Source organism: Pipistrellus hanaki (genome assembly GCF_964339955.1).
Source record: "Pipistrellus hanaki genome assembly, chromosome: 11".
Taxonomy (NCBI): domain Eukaryota; kingdom Metazoa; phylum Chordata; class Mammalia; order Chiroptera; family Vespertilionidae; genus Pipistrellus; species Pipistrellus hanaki.
In genome coordinates this window covers 44787445-44797317 of record NC_140513.1, presented here as the reverse complement: position 1 = coordinate 44797317, position 9873 = coordinate 44787445, and the positions used below count along the sequence as shown (strand labels likewise).

Here is a 9873-nt window from a genome sequence, read left to right as displayed (position 1 = left end):
CCTCGCGTGTCTCCTCCCGCCCTACCTCCCATAGAGGGAGGCCAGACTGCGGCCTAGGCCGGCTCCCTAAGCCATCAGGCAGGCATCCCCTGAGGGCTTCCAGACTGCAAGAGGATGCAGGCCAGGTGCACCGGGCCTCTAGTAGACAATAAAAATAAACAAAATCTTCTTATTTGAAAGATCTAAAAAGCTAATTGAGAAGACAACAAACTTTCTTTCAGCCCCTTTCAGTTAAAAATGCTGAAGGAAAGTAGGTCTCTTATGTTTCCTAACTTAATTCTTTGCTGACCTTTTCACCAATCCCTTAACCCCAAATAAAAGGTCAGAAGAGTCAAAGTCTCATAAGAATAGATTTTTCGATCTGATAGGAAAAAATGTTGTAAAATATTTTTCTCGAGTGGGTCAGCTGTGGAGGGTGTATTAGGGGCGTTCTCCTTGCGGAGCCGACCGGCCCTGGCTCCCCGGCAGCCGGAGTTGGCGGGAGGCGTGTTCGCGGTGAATTCTGCTGCAGTTCTTCTGGGGTGGCCGCCAGGCGGGTTGCTCTGCTGACCTCCATCACCTTCTCCTAAAGATGCATCCTGACTTATCTCCACACTACACACTGAAGAATGCAACGCCTTGATTAACTTACTTAAGGAATGTCACAAAAATCACAGCATTCTGAAATTTTTTGGTCATTGCAATGACCTTGATCGGGAGATGAGAAAATGCTTGAAGAATGAGTACATGGAAAAGAGGACCAAGAGCAGGGAGCGTGGCAATGCGATGCAAAAGAGACTTTCAAATCCTCCAGAGGAATCTGAAACATAAATTATATTATCACTGGATACCTTGGCTGAGAGAAGATCTGAAGACTCTTGGTTGATAAAACCAAAAGAATCCTATCTCATTTGGTCTCCAGAATCTTTTGAATAGCAAGTGACCCAGAAGAAATACAGAAACGCTGGATTCAGGATATTTGTTGGGCAGAGCCTTTAGTACTCTGATTCCTTTACCAACACACCTGACTTTTAATGTGTTTCTTTACTTTGCCTACAACCATTTAACATTTGAGTAATTTATCACCCTCAATAAAATAATTGACTTTACTCATATTTTCTCTGTTCTCTACTGGAATTAAAGAGAAATGGTCCCATTAGACTTTTCCTTTTGACAACATGGCAATTCTAGAGCTTAAACATTGAAGATACAAGCTATGGCTCAGTGGTTAAGCGTCAACCTGTGTATCAGAAGTCATGGTTTGTTCCAGGTCAAGCCATATGCCTGGGTTTCGGGCTCGATCCCCAGTAGGGGGCATGCAGGAGGCAGCCAATAGATGTTTCCCTCTCATTAATGTTTCTATTTCTCCCTCCCTCTTCCTTCCTCTTTCTGAAATAAATAAAAACATCAAATAAAAAAAGATACAAGCTAAGGCAAAAAGAGTTTGAGGAAATTTCTAGCTGTGTTAACTATATGAAAATGTTGCAACTTCATTGTTCTTAAAAGAGCCGTTTTCTAAAAGATTGAGTGTTTAACATTGAAAAAATTACTTCTAGTTAGAATTGAAGTCTTGGTGGACTTTGGTTCTTGTTTGGTTGGATGTACCCATCTGGATGCCAGTTAACTCCTGGGCATTAACCTTAGGCCAACATGCCTACTCCTACTGGGTACAGGGCTCTTCTTCCCAAACTCACTTTTTAGCAGCATTCTTTCTGCCTGGTGTTTCTGAGACCTGTGAGAATCTGAAAGTCAGCAACATCCAGCCACATGACAGCATGGCTTGATCTTGTCAGATAAATTGTCAACCGACTGAACTATGAGCTCCTTCTATTGAAATCGTTATGTGTGTTCAGCATGAGGCCTTGTTGGTGTCAGTGTTGAATAAGTGATTTCCACATCACAAGAGTGTTCAAGAGGCTAGACATTCATTCACTTCGTGAGGGGGTTATGTGGAAGGTAGTTACATAGACAGGAGCAGAGCAAGGATGATGGGCCAGGTACAGAAGATCAGCAGGATGGAAAGCCCCAAGTGCCTAGCAGCGGACACTTGTAAGGTGGGACCTCATCCCCAGGGGGACTTTTCTTCCCCTAGAATATCTCTGATCATAAAGTTTGGACTCCCTGACATTCCCTCCCTAGAGATAATATCTAGGCCTCAGCAATATTCCAGCTCCAGGTCCAGAAAGCAGCAAAATCAGACCAGTGACCCCATGGCTGCCCTCAGGACCAGCTGCATTGGATAATGACCCCCCTGCCCTGGTGCCAGCCATTCAATCAATGGAGACCACAACCCTGAAAGGACACACCTGGAAAACTGCTGAGTATTCTGTTGAGATCTTTCCCTGGAACATCCCCTAAAATCTCCACCCTTAAAACCCTTAGGATGTAGGACCCAGTTCGCTCACGCCTTCCCTCCAAGGGCCCTTCCTTTACCTCTGTAATTTGTTTCCTAAGTCCTTTTCTTTTAGGAATTCTTTGTTCTACCTTTGACTTACCAAATAAATGTTCTTTTATCATTTGGGGGGGAAAATTTTTTTTCTCACCAAAACAGTTTAATCTAAACGAGGACTGAGTAATACAAACTCAGCATCACACGTCCTCCCCGTTTATTCATTTCCTGTGCCCTACAACATCTTACACAATAGCACTCATTCCTCTCTTATGTTAATTCTGTGGTTTGGTGTGTATTCCCACTCTGATAACCAAATATTCACTTATGTAGCCTGTCAGCATTTTATTATTTTATGTATGTGTTAATTTTCTTTTTTTACAAAAAATTTCAAACATACACTGAGTGGCCAGATTATTATGATCTCTGAACACATAATAATCTGGCCACTCAGTGTGTGTGTGTGTGTGTGTGTGTGTGTGTGTGTATATGTATGTATGTATGTATATATATATATATATATATATATATATATATATATATATATATTTTAGAGGCCCGGTGCATGAATTTGTGCACGGTGGGGTATGGCCAGCCTGGCCACAGGTAGGGTACATGGGCTGTTGGCTGGCCTGCCTGCTGGTCAAACTCCTAATCAAGGGGACAATTAGCATATTAGCCTTTTATTATATAGGATATACACTGAGTGGCCAGATTATTATGCATTCAGAGATCATAATAATCTGGCCACTCAGTGTATACAAAAATAAAAAAGATCACCTTGCTTTTAACAATTATCACATAGTCATCTTATTTCTTCTATGGCACCACCCATTTCTCACTACCATCTTCCGCCTCAGATTCTTTTGAAGCAACTTGTTTCAAGTATAGGTTTCCCCACCAAGTACAGTGTTCCTATGAAAAATTTTTCAAAAACATTTTTTTATTTCTTGATTTTAAGGAGAAAAAGGAAGGAAGGTGGAAGAGAGAGAGAGAGAGAGACCCATTTGTTGTTCCACTTACTTATGCATTCATTAGTTGCTTCTAGTATGTGCCCTCACAGACAAATCCGCAACCTTGACGTATCCTGACAACACACTCTAACCAACTGAGATACCCCACCAGGGCTCCTGTGAAATCTTTTGTAAGTAAAAATGTTGTAAAGCGAAGAAATTTATTAATTTATATGGAAATATTTTTTAACATTCCCCAAAACATAACCTACCAAATTACATCAAATAACACATAAAACCTAAAATAATACTAACATACAGTTAAAGTAGAAATGCACAAAATAAACTGAAATATAGCACAGATGCTCACAGACACAGCTCGAAGCTATAGTGGCGTCGAGATGGGAAGGAGGTTGGGAGGCCACACTCTTGCTGCTGCCTTTAGAACGGCTTATTGCAAATCAGGTACTGAACGCTATTTTCACCCTTTTTTCTTTAATAAAAAATCCTCTTCAGATTTCTTTCAGTTAGTGGAAACCAGTAGTAATGTAGGTCTTTCATAAAAGCGAAGTGGTATAACTTGAACTTGCAAAAAGCTGAGCATTAATGTATATGCTGTTTTTGCTAACAAACTAGCTCTGTTTCTTCCTTGGGGGTCTTAGTGCAATATCCATCATATGACTTCCTGTTTCTGTTCAGGAGTTGGATTTCTACTTTTGAAGTTGCCATACATCTGATAAATGACCAAATCTAGCTGGAATTCAGTGCATATAAAATATGATGACTATATACATAAATTCAGAATGGAGCTAACAGGGAAAATAAAACCCTGACAACATGGGCAAGAAAAATGATACCACAGTGAGAGCTCTGTATGTTAAAGAAAATCTGTAATATTGTGTAGAATAAATGTTTAGGGAATTGGTTGGCTAACAGGTCCTCAAAAGCTTGCATTTTTGTGATAGATACTACTTTAAAATAGTAAAAACCCATTACAGTACACATTTTATATACTAGATAATAATGGATTTGCATTTTACCTGTTAGAAATGGAAACTTTCTCTTAAAATTAAGATGACTGTAACTATCTGTAGCCACATCACCCCTTTGTTCCTCAAAATTTCTAGGGTAATTTTTACTCTTGTTCAAAGAGCTTGACTTACTCATCCTTAACTCTTAAAGCAATAGCACCACCCTGTGGAAATATGGAAATGTTTTCTCACACTAGAACTTTCTAGAAATGTTCTTAACATGCCAAGTAACTCTTTAACAGTCTGGTGAAGTTTTGGATGCCTTCTCAGATTAATGTTTTTAAATGCAGTAAATACAATACAAAAAATTACAAAAGAAACCAATTATACAAAAACAAATTGTAGCCAGGTGTTCACGGACTCCAGTTAAGAAGCCATAATCGGAGACTAGGAACATGAAATTATGGTTCCTTCAAAAGCAACTTCTCTCTATTATTCTTCTAATTAAGGATCTTTATTATAATTGAGTTTGCAGATATTTCTTCAGAAATTACATAATGGGTTTGACTTAATGTCTATTAATATTTATTTTTACATGATATATATTTTAAGAAGGTATTGGAGCTGAATGGGGAGTTTTTATGGAATAAAAACAGTCTGAACAGTGAGAAATGTTGGGTTTTGTATCCAGGTCCTTTAAATACTTGAAATTTGGATATTCTTGGCAAGAAGAAAGAATGGATTTCACAGTACTCCTGGAAGGGTCATCTTGACCATAGGGCTTTCTCTGTGAGCTTTTATGAGACCCTCAGTGGGCCAGGGTGGACAATTAATGCTATTATACAGCTCTGCTGGGTAAATTCAACTACAGGATGCCCAAAGTTACGTTCTCTCAGAGGGCCAAAGAAGTGGCTCCAGCCCAACTTACCTGGCTCAGTGGTTAAGTGTGGACCAATGAACCAGGAGGGCACTGGTTCGATTCCCAGTCAAAGCACATGCCTGCGTTGCAGGCTTAATCCCCAGTGTGGGGGATGCAAGAGGCAGCCAATCAATGATTCTCTCTCATCATTGATATTTCTATCTCTCTTGCCCTCTCCCTTTCTCTCTTAAATAAATATTGATACAAATATATTTTAAAAAATTTTTAAAGAAGTAGCCGGGACCGGTTTGGCTCAATGGATAGAGCGTCGGCTTGGGGACTGAAGGGTCCCGGGTTCGATTCCAGTCAAGGGCATGTACCTTGGTTGCGGGCACATCCCCAGTAGGGGGTGTGCAAGAGGCAGCTGATTGATGACTCTCATCAATGTTTCTAACTCTCTATCTCTCTCCTTTCCTCTCTGTATAAAATCAATAAAATATATTAAAAAAAAATTTTTTTTAAAGAAGTAGCTCCAGGTACCACTGCAGGGCACCTTGAGGGCCCTGTTGCTAGTTAGGTGAGCAGTGGCTATTGGACTGCAGCTCTCTGAAACGAGGCATCGAGGAAGAGGCTCGGGGTGTGGGAAGCACGACAATTAGCACTGCAGATTTTAGCAATAATAAAGACTTATCAAATATTTCAGGCTCTCCTGGGCACATGTGGCAGGGTTGAACTTTCCAGCTCTTTTTAGTGAATGGAGTCATACGATAGGTGCAGGCCAATGATTTGTCAGTGCGAGTGACATGTTTTTCTTCTGGTTTAATTGTTAATGTAACACTGCTCAGAATTTTCTTTCCCACTGACATAGAGAAAGATGATATTCAAGATGGCAGCTACTCTGACAGCCTGCACCCCTATGCCCATTGCGGCATTATTCCTGGTGGCCAAGACATGGAAACAACCAAAGTGCCTTTCTATAGATGATTGGAAAAAGAAGATGTGGTACATATATACAATGGAATACTACTCAGCTATAAGAAAAGGAAGATGAAATACTGACATTTGGGACAATGTGGATGGATCTTGGGAATATTATGCTAGGTGAAATAAATCAGTCAGATAAAGCTAAGAACCCTATGAGTTCACTCATATGTGGGATATAAAACTGAAACGCATAAACAACAGTATGGTGGTTACCAGAGGAAAGTGGGTGGGAGAGTAGTAAAGGGCAAAGGGGGGCAAGTAAATGGTGAAGGAAGATGATTTGACTTTGGATGATGGGCACACAATGCAATATACAGATTTTATCTCAGAAATCTACACTTGAGACCTACATACTCTTATTAACCAATGTCACCCCAATAAATTTTTAAAACATATTTTTATTGATTTCAGGGAGAGAAAAAGAAGAGGGAGAGAGAAACATCAACGATGAGAGAGAATCATTGACCAGCTGTCTCCCACAAGCCTCCTACTGGGGATCAAGCCTAAAGCCTGGGCATAGCCCTAACCGGTTTGGCTCAGTGGATAGAGCATTGGCCTGCAGACTGAAGGATCCCAGGTTTGATTCCAGAAAAGGGCATGTACCTTGGTTGTGGGCACATCCCCAGTAGGAGGTGTGCAGGAGGCAGCTGATCAATGTTTCTAACTCTTAATCCCTTTCCCTTCTTCTCTGTAAAAAATCAATAAAATATATTTTAATTAAAACAAACAAACAAACAAACAAACACCTGGGCATGCTTTGACCTGGAATCAAACCATGATCTCCTGGTTCATAGGTCGATGCTCAACCATTGAGCCACCCCAGCCAAGTTCACCCCAATAAATTTAATTTAAAAAAGAGAATGTTCTGAAAGGATTATTTACAGAGATGCAGCCAAGATTTAAAATGGGGGCTAGCAACCTGCACATACTGATACTCATGGTCTCTCATATTTCTGCACATCTCATTGTTTTTTTTGTTTTGTTTTTCTTAATATATATTTTATTGATTTTTTACAGAGAGGAAGGGAGAGAGATAGAGAGCTAGAAATGTCGATGAGAGAGAAACATTGACCAGCTGCCTCTTGCACACCCCCCACCGGGGATGCACCCGCAACCAAGGTACATGCCCTTAACCAGAATCGAACCCGGGACCTTTCAGTCCACAGGCCGACGCTCTACCACTGAGCCAAACCGGTTTCAGCTGCACATCTCATTGTTGTTACTTCTTCCTGGTGGTACAATTTCCTCAACTTACCTAGAAAGTCAGATGCAGATAAAAATGTTTTAGCACTGTTCAAGATGATCTTACCCAATATAACCTAGTTTGACAGGTGCTATTTATATTTTGTCTATTACCTAAGAAACTGTTAAAATATTATTGGTAATTAATCAGATATATTGAATTTTGTAATCCTAATATTAGTATTAGTAATAGTACTAACAATACAAGTGATACTTTTTAAAGTATTTTATCTTTATAAGATAGTTTAATATGTCTACTTTGTCTTTTTTCTTAAAATCACAGCTACTATAATTTATTATTTGATGAATACATGAACTAATTGTAGAGTATGCATATGATGGAATACAACTATATTCATATGATGGAATGAAAAAGAACAAACAACAGAATGAATGAATGTCAGAAGCACTGTGCTAAGCAAAAGCAGCCAGACACAAAGAGCACATGCAGAATAATTCCATTTACATGAAATTCTGGAAGAGATAAAGCTATAGCAACAAAAATCAGATCAGTGGTTGCTAGAAGCCAAGATTGGGGAAACAAGATTGTCTACTGAGGGACACAATGGAACTTTTAGGGGTAATGAACGTGTTCTATATATGATGGTGGTCATGGTTGCTTGGCTGTCAAAACTATACATTTAACATTGGTGAATTTTATTTCATGTAACTTATACCACAATAAATCTGACTTAAGAAGACTTCTTAGGAGCTATGAATGTATCACTTAAGGCCTGATAGATGAGAAAATAAAACACTTTATACTTCAAGAGATTTAATTTAAGGGATTGGTTAACAGGTGTGAAAGACCTGAAAGAATAAATAAATAGCACTGAGGTAACCAAAATATATAGCTGAGGGAACTGTGCCAGCCCCTAAAGCTGAGGGAACAAAATGGAACTAGTACCTGTAAGCTCAGCAAAGGGACCTCTCAGAGCTGCCGGTGAAGAAACCTCTGAGGAAGGAGTGCCCTGGTTACCGCTGGTGTTTCTACAAAGATGGAAGAGAACGAGTTTTTTCAGGGTTGTAAAAGAGAGGAAACTGCCACCACCAGCAGGAAGGGCTACTGCTGGGGCAATCTAGACAAGAAAAGGAAAAACAGGAAGGATTCATTCCTTTCCTGTCCCTTTTCTATCGTTCAATCTCTAGTGCCTCCTGTTGGTGGAAACTATTATATCAGGCACTCAGCTGTGAAAAAAGAAATTTTGTTTCCAGAGTCTAATCTCAGCATCAGCGAACAAATTACAGGAGGTATGGATATGGAGCTGTAGATAACAGGTTAATGACACCTCTGGTTTATCCTACTTTTAATAATATTAAGATTCATCTATAATTTCAGGTGGTTTCAGCCGAATCCCTCTATTTTTAAATTCTAACCAATGTTTAATTTAATGATTTTTTTTTTTTTAAACATCCATTGCTTAGTGTTACATAGATTAAATTCTTTCATTTGGGGTTACGACACAGTGATTTTCTGATTTTAGCATTCTTTGTGAATCTATTAGGTCAAATTCTATACAGAAGAATGTACTCGCATAAACTATTTAGTTAACCTGAAATACAGTTTGCACAAGAAAGATAGGGGGAAAAAACAAAAAAAACAAAACTTGATGATTTATCTTCATCAATTTTCAGAGTTGATGACCTGGTAACCTCCAAAGATGGTTATTTTGGAGGTTTTTGTTAATATTAGAAACCCATCACTTTTGTTTATATCTTTGTTATTTTTTTAGTCCATGGCAGGCATTAATCTTTGTGATATTCAGACTGTTTCAGTTTAGGTAAGTAGGAGCATTCACGGTATTTTTTTTTCTGTATTTTTTATTTATTCTGGATTATTCTTGTAAAAATGTCAAATATGTCCAATTTAATTCTATCCCTCTCATTTGACTCTAAATCTCTCATATCTTGGAAGAAATTCGCAATTTATTTTGTTCTTTCCCCCTTTAGTAAGTTGCTAATAAACAGTTGCATTGTCTGGTATTGAGCCGCCTTACAATCTTAAATGGCCTCACAACAGTTCAAACAATTTTAAAAGCCAATTTTAATGACAAATGTAACCCAGTTGTTTAACCAAATCTGCAAGTCCAGTCTTGAAATCTTGGGCATTATTACCCACTTAAGGGAGAAGAAAGAAAGGAAATTCCAGTGCAAAAAATAAATATAACAGTATTATGCAATCTAAAAGAAAATACCTTACGATGTTAAATTAGTTTATGTTTTACCAAAATAAAATACACAAATAATTTTCCTAAAGTGGATTCAGTTTAGCTCTTACTGTTGAAAAGATGACTGCAAGTGTAGGATGTGGGAGCAGCTAGACATGAATTCTGGGACTCACCTTCTTTTTAAAAAATATATATTATATTTTACTGATTGTTTTACAGAGAGGAATGGAGAAGGATAGAGAGTTAGAAACATCAATCAGCTGCCCCTGCACACCTTCTACAGGGGATGTGCCTGCAACCAAGGTACATGCCCTTGACCGGAATCCAA

General features: G+C 38.9%; 1 pseudogene across 1 annotated transcript; it reads left to right on the top strand.

Moving 5' to 3' along the window:
* Window positions 1–505: 505 nt before the first annotated feature.
* LOC311630530 (COX assembly mitochondrial protein 2 homolog) lies at window positions 506–1061 on the top strand (annotated as a pseudogene). Its single transcript has one exon. The product of its transcript is annotated as a COX assembly mitochondrial protein 2 homolog (transcript).
* The last annotated feature ends 8812 nt before the right edge of the window (window positions 1062–9873 follow it).